Below are 13,738 nucleotides of genomic sequence, written 5' to 3'. Positions count from 1 at the left end.
AAGAGGCGATTAAGGAAACGTAATGGTAGAGAAATAGGCAGCAGCGTCTCTCTGAAAACATCACTAAAGCCTAACTACGGTTGCTGACACGCCTGCCAAACTTGGCAAATTCTCCTTCTGCAGAAAGCTTATGTTCAGTAGTGGACAGTTAATGGCTGATATGATGATGACTAGGCTTCTATCTAAGATCTATTAATTTGCTTCGTTTAGAGATAGGTACGTATCAAAGCATGTGCGTCGACTGAATAACGGTCGGAAATTGACGATCGGGTTGATCAAAATTTCATGATCTCAATAAAAGCAACAGAAGCCAAATGAATATTTTTTACAAATTTTGTCTGTATGTTTGTTTCAGCATCATGCAAAAACTAATACACGAAATTGGACGACATTCGTTTACGAAAATTTTTTATTATGACTTTAATGAAATTTTGTGAATGTATATTGTCAGCTTCAACTTGAAAGAATACAATAGTTTGTATTCTGATAGATTCTACCAGAGGGAGACTTTGTACAAAAGTCATTTGCTTGGATACCTCTATCCCATTCATGTTTCTACCGTGAAGCAGTTATGTTTGCATGGCTGTGTTTCGGTTTAAATGGTGGGATATGGCAGTGAATTTACGGGGTATAGAGGAATAACACCTGAGTTCTCAAAAATGGCAACGCATGGAGAGTAACATGGGTGAAACAGTATACTCTGTTATGTCCATGGCACTGCTCATGTCTATAGGCGACAGTTACCAGTTTGCATCAGGTGGGCCGTCAGCTTGTTCGTCATTCTAAATTGCATAAAAAAAGGTGACCTTTGTAGAGCGAAACGATGTTTTCCGAGTCAGTTGTAAACAATAACTTGTTTTTGTTTATTATGTATTTGCTCTTACAAAATAGCAGCAATACATTCTGCAATTATTAACATACTATGTTAACAAGAGCTAAGTTACAGTTCGCTTTGTGTATTACTATATGCTAAATATACTTTAATTGGTGCTTCTATCGTCTAGTAGTTTGTTATTACACCATTAATCCTTATTAGCTACATACTGACAAGTTTATTGCCGTTGGAATATAGTGTTGCCAGCTTATCGCCGGTCCAAAAGTGCTATGTCGGATGTAGGTAAATTTGTTTGGATAACATGATTGATGTTTCAGATAAAATGGACTATTGCGACAGGTTGTCAAATATTGCTGGAAATTGAAATGAAAAAAAAAAAATTGTAAAAACAAAAGGAATAACTTTCTTTCAAAAAAAAAAACGTTCACGCTCACTTTTTACTTTATCCGAGCAGTAAGTACTTTATATTATTCTCAATTTCGTGTATAATATAGTATATGTCATATATTTGTAAGTATATTTGTTATTTATATATATTTATTCGTTTATATATGTAATTTTAGTATGTATGTATATCAATAATTACTAGTACCGCATTCGAGTATTCTGACACTTTCCTATGGTTGACTGGGAGACAATGCTTTTAGCATTAAGTCCGCCATGTACACATATTTGTACTAATGAATAAATAAATAAATAAATATCTATACATATTTTTATTTATTATTACAAAAATACAGAATTACAGAAAGTATATCTTATCTTGTATGTAATTAGGTATACCGGAATCCATTTGCAAACATCATTCATCATCTTAACTTCGAAAATCAATAATTCAGTTTGATATTACAGGAACGTAATTATTCAAATAACCGAATTACACCAAACTTACAATAATAAATTTGAGTTCAGAACTATTTTAAATTAAATTCTTGATTGTCCGTTATTCTTATTATTTCAGTCATTAGCAGTCGACTGCTAAACATAGGCCTCTTATGGGGATTAGGGAGTTTTGCTAGTAGTAGCCATGCTTGGCAGGCGAATTGGCAACTGCAGTTAAGCTTTGGTGATGTTTTAAGAGAGACGCTGCTGCCCATTCTTCGACTATTAAATTCCCTTAGTCGCCTCTTACGGCACCTACGCGAAAGGAGGAGGTGGCCCATTCTATGCCGGGATTACACGACATGTAACGATATATATTGTATTTATATTTACATTACTGCATGTATTATATTTCCTTACGTATTTAAAAATGACAGAATTTTATGGCCCGTAATATTATTTAAATAATAAATAATTATTTAATTTATTGTAATTATATAAAGGCAGATTTAGAAAATTTTGGTTCAGAAAAGACTCCTCTATTTTACTTGATTTTAGGAGGAAGATTTAAAGAATATTGTTAGGCAGTGTCAAGTTGGCCAATAGAATTAAATTAGTTTTAATTGCTTTATGTCTTCTGCGTATTTCCTATTTTATTTCTTCAAGACTAAAATTTGTTTTCCATTTAAATAATCTCCAAAGTCACTTTCTTTTCTTTTAAATTAAATTTAGTCCTTACTTACACAACATCTATGTTTTTATATATATCTCTATACAAGTTTTTCTGAGCTATTCTAGAAATAAAATCGACTGCCAACGATCTTCTAAACCTTGCCTTAATCACATTATATTAAAATACTTGTTTGTCTACATAAATCTACAGAACTAGTCCCTTACGAGAGCCCATAAAGAACCAGCTATAGCTAACAATCCTATATATACGTCTTATGTTTCAGTTATTTTTTTATATCATGTTTATAAGATATATTTAAAAAAAAAACTAATTTATTGAGTGTTTCGATTTGTTACTAACCACATTTAGAAAATATTTCTGTGCGAATTGCGACAAAACTTGATTACTTTTTCATTACGTTCCACTGCAATTGAGACTGTACTTTACCTACTTACTCCTTTTTATTTAATGATTCTTACCTTCATATTCCATTTTAATCTATTCTACTTTATCATCTATATTAAGTAACCCTTATTATTTCTCATTTTTTTATGCAATTGAGAATGGCAAACAATCTGACGTCCCACCTTATGGTAAATGGTAACCGTTGCCTATAGACACGTGCAATATCATGGACATAACAGAGTATAGTGTTTCACCCATGATACCCCCCCATGCGTTGCTATTCCTGAGGACTCAGGTGTTATAACTCTGTATCCTCTAAATTCATTGCCATATCCCACCCTTCAAACCGAAACACAGTCATGCAAACACAACTGCTTCACAGTTGAATTACGAATGAGACAGAGGTGCCCAAGTAAACGACTTTGTACAAAGTCTCCCTCTGGTGAGATTTCTGTACTTATCACGCTAAAATATACCAACGGTTTTAACAATGTTTACCCGAGTATAAGAAGAGTCTCATCAACAATCTACTATAATCATGAAAACCACGACCACTTTGTCAAGAGTGTGAGATTGAAAAGAGAGAGAGAGTCTATACGAGTATGTATACTGAATACATTATGTTAATTTTTTAAGTGAAACTTAGTATCAATTATTGTTACAAAATCAACAGTCTGTCTTGATAAAGTTACGTGGGCGAAACCGAAACACGGGCCTTAATTAGCTAGCTAAAATTAACCCTTTAAATTTTCTAAAATTATTTTCAGGGTCTTTCATTACTTTTTCTGTTTCAATCATAACATTTGTCTTTATACAGAGTTACGAACTTTCATCTCAATAATCTTCTAATCCCTATATAGGAACTTATATTATTATTTTCTTTGTTTTGAAAACCTCTCCCATGTATGGTCTCGCTCTAATTATAAATTAATCCACGGGCTATATTTGTTTTTTAATCTTCGATAACATATTTCCAATATCTGTATACTTAATAACTTATATACCTATTTATATTATTATTACATGAAATGAGAATATCCGCAAAAGAGTTACAGTAACCGACATAGCCCGAAGGGTAAGCAAACTGAAATGGCAATGGGATGTTCATATAACATAGTTAGAAGAACCGACAACCGATGTGGAAGAAAGGTTCTCTAGTAGCGACCCCATACGGGCAAACGCAATGTAGTACGACACCTTACTAGATGGAGTGACGCTCTCAAAGGCATTGCAGGAGTCAGTGAATGCAAGTGGCTCCAGATCGTGCCTTATGGCAGTCCGTGGGGAAGGCCTATGTTCAGCAGTGGACAGATGATGGCTGAGATGTTGATGATGATTATTATTATTATATTTAATTTTAATGTAATCATAAATCTAGTAACATTGTTTTTAAATGAACAATCTCTCTTGATAGTATTAATTAATAATAGAAACAAGCAACGAGAAGCTGTACCCAATTTGGGCGGGAAAATCTGTAACAGTGGACTAGACTGGTAGTTAGTTAAAATATATTTTTTCTTTTGCTACAATTATTTTTAGACAGTTCATGGAAACAGTGTCTTTCTTATCTTAATCATGTTAATCTGGTGCTTTTCTGGGTAAGCAGAAAATACTAACTAGCGGATTTATAAAATCAAAAACACATTTATAACTCTTTTCGTGTATAATTATAACGTAATACGTCGAACTACCTATTTGATTTTTAATTCATGATAAAGTATAACAGCTAGGGCGGGCAAATCTGTGACAGTGAATTAGACAGTTAGTCACAAGTATTTTTTTTGCCTTTCCATTTATAATTATTAATTCTAGGAATCTTGGAGAAATATTTATTTTCTTAAAGAATTATCCGTATTAATCTTTTTATCAGGTTTTATATGAAGAAAAAATCGCCACATATTTTTTATAGATTTTTTATTTCATGTAATTTATTATATCCTTACATGTATAATTAAAAGTTTATTTATATAATGGTCATAATTATCTTGATAATTGATTTTTAACTGACCTTTAATCTCTGATCTTTTTTATCTCAACGGTTATAAATATACATAACATATTTATAACCACATCTTTTATATACATATCAGATAAGACCAGAGGGAGACTTGGTACAAAAGTCGATTGCTTGGGCACCTCTGTCCCATTCGTGTTTTTACTGTGAAGCAGTTGTGTTTGCATAGCTGTGTTTCAGTTTGAAGGGTGGGATACAGCGTAAATTTACAGGGTACAGAGGAATAACATCTGAATTCTCAGGAATGGCAACGCATGGGGGGTATCATGGGCGAAACAGTATACTCTGTTATGTCCATGGTACTGCTCATGTTTATAGGCGACGGTTACCACTTTCCATTAGGTGGGCCGTCAGCTTGTTTGCCATTCTAAGTTGTATAAAAAAAAAATATTTAAAATATCAATACAATTAATGTAAATACAATCTTAGAATCAATTATAATTTTTCCAAATCAACGATCCGCGTTGAATAGAAATCAAAATTAACTGATATTAATAAGAGAAATAGGCATCGCGTTGCTGTGCGCAGCTTGGGCGGGCGAATCCGTGAATCGGGCTAGATGGTAACCAGCCAGTCTCCCGCGCGCCGCCGAGATCGCCGTTTGTGCGTACGTGCCTCAAATTTGCGCCGCGCGCAACCTTGCCTCGTAATGATGTGTACCGAACTTTCTGAGTGCTTGTGAAACTTTGAAATTTAATTCGATTTGTTTGAGGTGCTACTCGGAATTACGGTGGCAGAGTTTGTTTTGGAGCTTAATTAAACAATTACATCCGGATTCTTGCTCGTTTTGTGTTTGTTGTTCTTGGATGACATATGATGATTTTCCAAGTAAGTTATCGTTGCCACACGAATTTGTGTTTATATTTTCAGAAGAATCACATTTTAAAAATAGATTTCCTAAGTATTCAGAATGTAAAATATATTTTTTACGTATTATAAAAAATTACAAATAAAAAGAAATACACACACATTTATATACACGCAAATTAGTACTTATTGATTACAGGCATGTATTTAGGCCTTTTATTTATACATATATTCTGCGATTATTTTTCTTTTTCAATTTAAAATTTATTTTCAAAATAATTTAATAAATGAATGTTAAGTATGAATTTACATATATGATATACAATTTAGCGCAAATACAAACATTAATAAATATAATAAAAATTATGAGTAAGTATTTATTATATGTTTGCAAGTAATAAACAAAGCAAGTAATTCACATATTGGTCAAGAACTAGTGTTAATATTATTTATCTATATGTGTTTATATGTATTAAAATTATAATTAAAAAAATATCACAAAAAATATTTCTCCAATTTTTATAAAATGTGAAAATACGAGAGTCCTTTAATGGAATACGAGTATACCTATTTAAAAAAATTAAGTAATCTAAATCACATAACTGTGTTACTATGTGCTAAAAGAACAAATTATCTATAACATCAGATCCTTCGAAAGTGGAGTGAAAAAGCACTTAATGAGCCGGCATAGTGTAGCCAACCGTTGAGAGTAGAACCTTCTTTTTCGGTTAATCGTATTCATGGACCATGTTATCTCCTTATTTACTCAATATGGTGTGGTCATATTACCAAATGATGCATCAATTACTATAATTCGTTCTTATGCGTCAGTGCCAATTTTGATTACTCTACGTTTCTCTTTTAGATAGTGTACAGTCTATCTGATTTTTAATTATTTTTATAATATATGATTGAATATATAACATAAAAAAAATATGTAGTTAGAATTAAAGAGTTTTTTCTTTCTTTACTTTTGGCTCATTTGGATTACCAGCAGTTTGAATCTATTAATCAATATTTATTTGTAAATTACATATGACAAAGATCTTAAAATCTATACAAGATATAGCTGACCATATGTAGAGTACAAAATTTAAATTTTAATCAAAACATTCAAATACTCAAATTACACAAAATTTCTCATTCTCTCTCTCTCTGTTTAATATATAATAGTTAATTTTATTATCGTATTTAGTCAAATGCCAAATTAATTAAAAAATTGTATGTAGACATGTGCTGTAATATACTACGTCGTAGTTATTTCAAACTGTAAAGTTTTCTCTATACTATTATTATTATTTTTGTTTTAATAAATGCTTACTAATTCACAGCTCCCTTTGTTTTAAAACACGCAATATTCTCGTTTCTCACTTTGATATACAAAGACGTCCCTTTAGTTTATTTCTGCTCTTTAACATTGTTCCACATTTTATTTTAAGTGAAGGACACCGTGTTGTTATATTGAATGGAATATTTTTACCTTTTTCTGAAAAAATTCTTTATTATACTCAGAAATACACTAATAATAACATTTATTTAAAATAATGTCAGCAAAGGTGAACTTACCTCTAAAAGATGTCTTTTAGACAACCCAACGCAGTGGTATAGGCAGTCTTGAGCGGGCATCGTATTGCAAGAGAGCATTGAAACATATTTAAATACTACTATAAATATACAAAATGTAAATATAGATGAATAAAGTAGTAGTAAAGTAAATAATAATATATACATAAACAAATTTAAACATGCTATACACATAAATATTCAATATATATGACCAAAATGAAGACAGTTTTAATCGTGATACGGTAGAAAGGTAATATGATTTTAACCTTTTTTAAAAAGAGTCAATAAATAGACTACCTAGAATGTATAAAGGAAGTTTAAAATATATATACTTAATAATGCATTGAGAAACAAAAAATAAATTGATAATACTTTAAATTTTTAAGAAACGCGATTTGATATAAATATGTTTGTGTATAAATAAAAATAGGCATGTACTTCTATGACAGTTCGGATGTGTAAAATAGATCTCGGATCTCGGGTTGATGAATCGTATAAATAAAAGTAGGGCCCAAAATAAGTAGAAGTATCAAGCAAAATTAAAGTAACATATTAATATTATATTAGTAATATATTTAGTAAACATAGAAATTAAAGTACTTAATTTTAAATAGACACGTTCTGAAAAGAAAGTAGATTAACGATTAAAGAGAAAGTATCGATTAAAATTTATAGGCTTTTACAATAAGAAAAATTAATTCTATTTAAAAAATAAAGGAGGTATAGAAATAAAATTTTAGATATTCCATATGTAGATAACATCAAGATTGACAAGTAAAAGATGCGTGTAAATTTATTGGTCGTTGAAAAAATACTTTGCTTATAATAGAGATATAAATATAATAAAATTACATCATTCTTAATGTTAAATTGAATCGAAGATATTATTTTAAGAAATATTTTTAAGTTTAATTTTAGACAGAAATTAAAAGGTACCTATGTCAAATACAAAATCTGTTCTTTATAAACGCGTTCGCATAATCTAGATAAGATGCGACAAGATGACAGAATAAAAGAAAAGACAGGAAAAGAAAAAGGAAAAATATCCTTAAATAGCTGTATCAAAGGACCACCTGTTTCATCTCGACGCCAGTCCCAAATAAATCAAACTTTAATGAGGATGCCCAATTTTCTTGTCCGCAAGTTTATCAGTGTACAAAAGCCCTTGATAATAATAAAACGATTGCGTATGTGAATTTCTAGAATATTCGCAGCAGTGAATGGAAATTCTGTGTACATACTAATCACATTCTTCTAATATAATTATAAATGCGATTTTTTTAAATACTTGGATATGTGTTATTCGGTTTTATATGAAATTATTAAATATAAATATAAGTACTAAATCCCTGATTAGTTTTTTTTTAAAATAACAAATTCTGTAATGAAGAAATTAATATCCATTGGGTTCCAAAAGGAATTATCATAATTATTTTAGTATTGGATTAAGGATATTGCATAATATAAGTAAAAAAGAAGACCACAGATAACATAATCTAGTTAATAATTTTCTCAATATTAAAATATATAGTTTAAAAATTAAATTATTTTTAATCTTGCTTTACAGTTCCATGCGATTATCGAATTTTGCATCTCATTTACACGAAACAACGAACCCACGACCACGATAAGGAAGTCGGCCTACTTTAGACGTAATTTTAATTTAATTATTTCAAAATGCGAAGAGATTTTCGTTTGTATTTTTTATGTCTATTTTACGCAATACATTTGTCGATTGCAAACAAATTTAAATTATTATTTTTTAATTAAAAACGTTTACTTCTGGGGATGGCTTCGTACTAATTTGTTTAAATTGAATTTGGTTTTTGTTCACCGTTTGTGTACTTGCCGATTTTAATGATTTATTTTTAATTAACGCTGTTGATTTACTTTCAAGGAAGCTCTGCTATTTATTTGTTAAAAATGTCGGGTTTATTGTCAGGAACAACAATAGTTGAGTACATTTAATAAAGTTTTAATTAGAATGGTATTAAAGAACAGTAATGATTTTATAATTTTTTTAATAAATTTGTACTTTCTATATTTAAAAAAGTATTCTATGTATTCCAATTTCAAGGTATATTTTAGTTACATTTATTATATTAACGACCCTGGAACTGCAACGGGTTACTGGTTTGATCTCTGTACAATATAATTTTTATATTGAAGTTTATACATAATTATAAATTGAACTCTATTTATATATAGAGAGATTACAGTTCTTTTTGTGACATAAAATCTAACAATATACATATTTTTGTTAATAAATATTCCATTTGAAAATATAAAGAAATTTGCATTTAAATTTTAGGCTACATCACATACAGTGAATACAGCATCAAATTGCCTGTACTATACACATGTGGCCATTTAAAGTTTGGCTTGTTCACGAGTGCTTTCAAATAGTCGACAACTCGGAGTGCTAGCTGACTGCGCACAGTTACTGTTGGAATTCATTTAACTATTTGGATATATTTACCTTTAAAAAAGTTATTTACCTTTGAAATAAATAAATAAGCTTACGGCTATAATACCTAATGGGGTATTCAGGGGGAGACGGGTTGTTAGTAATGGGTAAGTTAACTCCTATTTCTAGCAATATACCCTGTAAGGACGACTTCCATGCAGTTCCCTCTGGAAACCATTGTGTTTAAGTCTTGTTGAATCCGTCACAATGGGCTAACTGATCTACTTTCATCCTCGCCTATCACCACTCACTGGTACCCCGCCAACGTATACCGATAACGAAAGTGGGGTTACCATTCCATTATCATCCACTAAGAATGGGATATTCAGAGGCTACTGTATAAAATGCATCATTCTATACACCTACATTTCGCCTACTACAGTAAAATCAATCTAACGTGGTAGTGTGCATGTCTAACGCTGTCATTCGAAAAAAATTTGGTTTGTCGTCGAAATTTTCCATTACCAAAAACTTCTATTAACTTTTAGACTTTTGCGTTGTTGGTCATCATCATCATCATCTCAGCCATTATCTATCCAGTGCTGGACATAGGCCTTCTCTACAGACTATCATGAACGGGGTCGCTACTTAAGAACTTTTATTCTTCATCGGTTGTCAATTCTTTGAGCTATGTATTTAGCCTATTGCCACTTTAACTTACTTATCCTTCGGGCTACGTTGGCAATTTACATTGTTGTTAAACTATGATAATTCACCTGGATTAGATATATTGGATAGTGTACCTAAATAAACTTATTTATAAGAGATGGGAATTAACGTGATTATTTAGGTTATGGTTTACCATAAATCAAAGAGTTACTTGGAAATTTAAATGGACGCCAAAGTTTTTGGTGTCAGTCAAACCAAATTAATGGGCTATGATATTCCCGTGTCTATGTTAAAACAATAGAATGTAACTAGTACCTTTTAAACAAGGTTTGTTTAAAGTATTTAAAAATGTTTTTTAACTATTAAATAATATGGAAAAGGGAAATAGTTTTTAATACTTTTTTAATTCATTTATAAAAGTAAGAGCTTCTCATTAAAATTTTTTTAATACATAAACCTCCTTTTCGGTTATATTTATGTATAATTGATTTTATCAAAAAGGTGCTAATCTCATATTACTTTTATTAGTAATCAAATATCACTTCATATTTGACTCGTTTGTCTGGCTTTTAAATTCGATAAGAGATAGTAGTACTTATTTAGTATAGTCATAATAAATATACATATGTGGTCTTTCAGATCGATCCAAAGACGTGCTATGAGAATTGTCGACGATCCCAAGCTCACAAGCGATATTGAGCCCTTAATCTAAGGCGTGAGTTTGCATCCCTTTGTGTGTTCTATCGCTCGTATAATGGATTTTGTCCTGAGGAATTGCTTGAAATGATATCCACGGTTACTTTTTTCATCACATTGGTCACCATCGACAGGAAATTCATCCTAACCTACTAGAACATAAGTAGTTGTGTCATATTTTTTTTTATACAACTTAGAATGGCAAACAAGCTGACGGCCCACCTGATGGAAAGTGGTAACCGTCGCCTATAGACATGAGCAGTACCATGGACATAACAGAGTATACTGTTTCGCCCGTGATACCCCCATGCGTACTTCCTGAGGACTCAGGTGTTATTCCTCTGTACCCAGTAAATTCACGCCATATCCCACCCTTCAAACCGAAACACAGCCATGCAAACAGCTGCTTCACGGTTGAAACACGAATGGTACAGAGGTACCCAAGCAATCGACTTTTGTACAAAGTCTCCCTCATATGTAAAATAAATAGTACGGTTCCAAAGGAATTTTTTCTCAGGGACAAAGGAATTGAGGTTCTTAAAAATGGGCGTATTCAAATTTCTTTAGGGTCGGTAATGCACATGCGACACACTTTGAAATTGCTGGCATCCAGAGGTTACAATAAACATATGCTTGTTTGCTACCTTTATGGTATGAAAAACATCATTAAAATTACATACAATAACAAATAGGTGTTGAGCAAGTGAATATACGACTAACATAAAGGAAATGTTATACCCAGAAAAATGTCCATCACCTAGCAAAGCTTTTGGATACTTACACTACCTATCAACTACTACAGTATAAAATCTCTTTGTATCTTTTGCCGGTGTTTTCTGCTTCATGAAATTTTATTAGAAATTACTAGCTGTAACAAAATCTTCACGCAATAAATATTTACATAATAGTACGTAGATCGTGTTCAGGAACGTATATCTCGTAGAGACTAAAAGACAAATTTTATTAAAATTTGGTATTGTTATATAGAATGTTATATTGCTAGCTTAATATAATAAAAGACGTTCACTATCAGATATTTAAAGGTTGAGTGGAAGAAATCCCTTTTATGGGATAAGTCCACCATTGTACTCATTCTTTTCTTAAGATTTCTGTATCCTATAATTTAAATCCCTTATTTATAAAACCTATAAACTTATTGAAATGTCTTGTCCCTGTGTTTCAAATTGAGAATGTAATGTAAAAAAAAAAGACAAAACACTTCAATATTTAAAATAGGTTTATGGGAGGTTTTTTTTTTATGAATAAGATGGTAAGACTGCTATACAATAAAGTGTTACAAATAAACAGAAAAACAAACGTATCTCACAAACATGAATAGACAAATTTTGATAAAATTTGGTATGATTTATAACTTTGTGCCCTAGTACAAAATATAAAGTACTTTTATTATACAATAGCAAAATATCTTACTTTCACGAGAAAACACAAAAATCGGAACTCGAACGACGTCTCTTACGTCACCGTTTTATTGGTTAAAACATTTTATCTCAATCTTTAGAACAAATAATTACTGATGTCTTTTATGTTACGCGTAAATATCTATCAGATCGTTTTTCTTTATACTTTTATTTTTCTTAATGTATTACGTTTAATGGAAATATTATGTTATTTCTCTTTTCTTTATTGATAAATGACGCTAATGCTCTAACTTTTTTTATCTATGCTTTTTTTATTTTATTTTAAATGTACGTTCATAATACACATACAATAATTCGATATTTTTTAATACAATCTTTAATCAAGTCTTGTAAATTTACTAAATATGTTCAAATATTATTAAAATCTGTTTTCTTTTTTGTGAATGTAAGCGAAATCTACTATTGGTTTACACTAGCCGGGTTATCGCATACCTACTGTTTCCCACGCCTTCACCGCTCTATCTAACTCGCTATCTCCCTTTTTCGTGGAGGTACGTGAGAAATATAGCCCATATTATTCACGGATAACGTAGTTTGCCATTAGTAGGAGAATATTTACAATCGTTTCAAAGGTTTTGGAAATTATCGCCTACATATTGTTAAATAAATGTTACCTATTTAGAATGATATAGCAAAAGTAGTTTGTAAGTATGCGCTTCAGCAATATCATAAATGTATCTTGTAAATAAAAATTATAAAAAAATTAATAGAGGTCTGTTAACTATTTCTGAACATAGCTTAAGGGGAATTTTGCCAGTAGTTGTCACGCTTGGTAGGCGGGTTTGGCAACCGCAGTTTGGCTTTTGGTGATGTTTTAAGAGAAACGCTGCTCATCCTTCGACTATTAAAAATACCTTAGTCGCCTCTTACGATACCTACGTGAAAGGAGGAGGTGGCCCATTCTATGCCGGGACCTACATGGCAATTTTTTTTAATCTAATTATTTTATCAATATTACTGTTCTGAACGTTTTAAATATTTTTAGATATTACCTATCTATATCAACAATACTGTTTTGAAAAATTCCATAGAATAATATATTGATTTACTTTTTATTTATTTAAACCTTAATGCACAGTAAAATTCTATGTATATTTGGTGGACTTAATACCGGACAGTGTTCTCTACCAGTCTGCTATTGAGCAAGCAAACCGAGAAATAAGTAGGCGGTGCATTATTGGATTGAGGAAAAATATAGTAATATTTGATATTACTTTTTTTCCTCAATTCAATAATTGATATATTATAAACGTATAATTAGACTAATATAAACATACATATAATATATTCAATATATACGTATAATAAATATATAAAATTTTACTATATCAAACAATTAACTGTAATTAAATGAGCAAATAATCTATGATTCAAATAGAGTAACCAGCGTAACTCTTGCTGGTTA

General features: G+C 30.8%; 1 protein-coding gene across 1 annotated transcript in view; it reads left to right on the top strand.

The window, feature by feature from the left end:
• The first annotated feature begins 5,157 nt into the window (after positions 1-5,157).
• LOC113509480 (uncharacterized) overlaps positions 5,158-13,738 on the top strand; it is an 87,023-nt gene continuing 78,442 nt past the window's right edge. Inside the window, exon 1 of the mRNA XM_052903507.1 lies at positions 5,158-5,577. The gene's annotated coding sequence lies outside the window, so the exon portion shown is untranslated. The remainder of the gene's footprint in view (positions 5,578-13,738) is intronic.

Source organism: Galleria mellonella, unplaced genomic scaffold, assembly GCF_026898425.1.
Source record: "Galleria mellonella isolate WM207_F2 unplaced genomic scaffold, CSIRO_AGI_GalMel_v1 utg139, whole genome shotgun sequence".
Lineage (NCBI taxonomy): Eukaryota > Metazoa > Arthropoda > Insecta > Lepidoptera > Pyralidae > Galleria > Galleria mellonella.
Note: the sequence above shows the minus strand (reverse complement) of the source record. Positions and strands in the feature narration are given on the sequence as shown.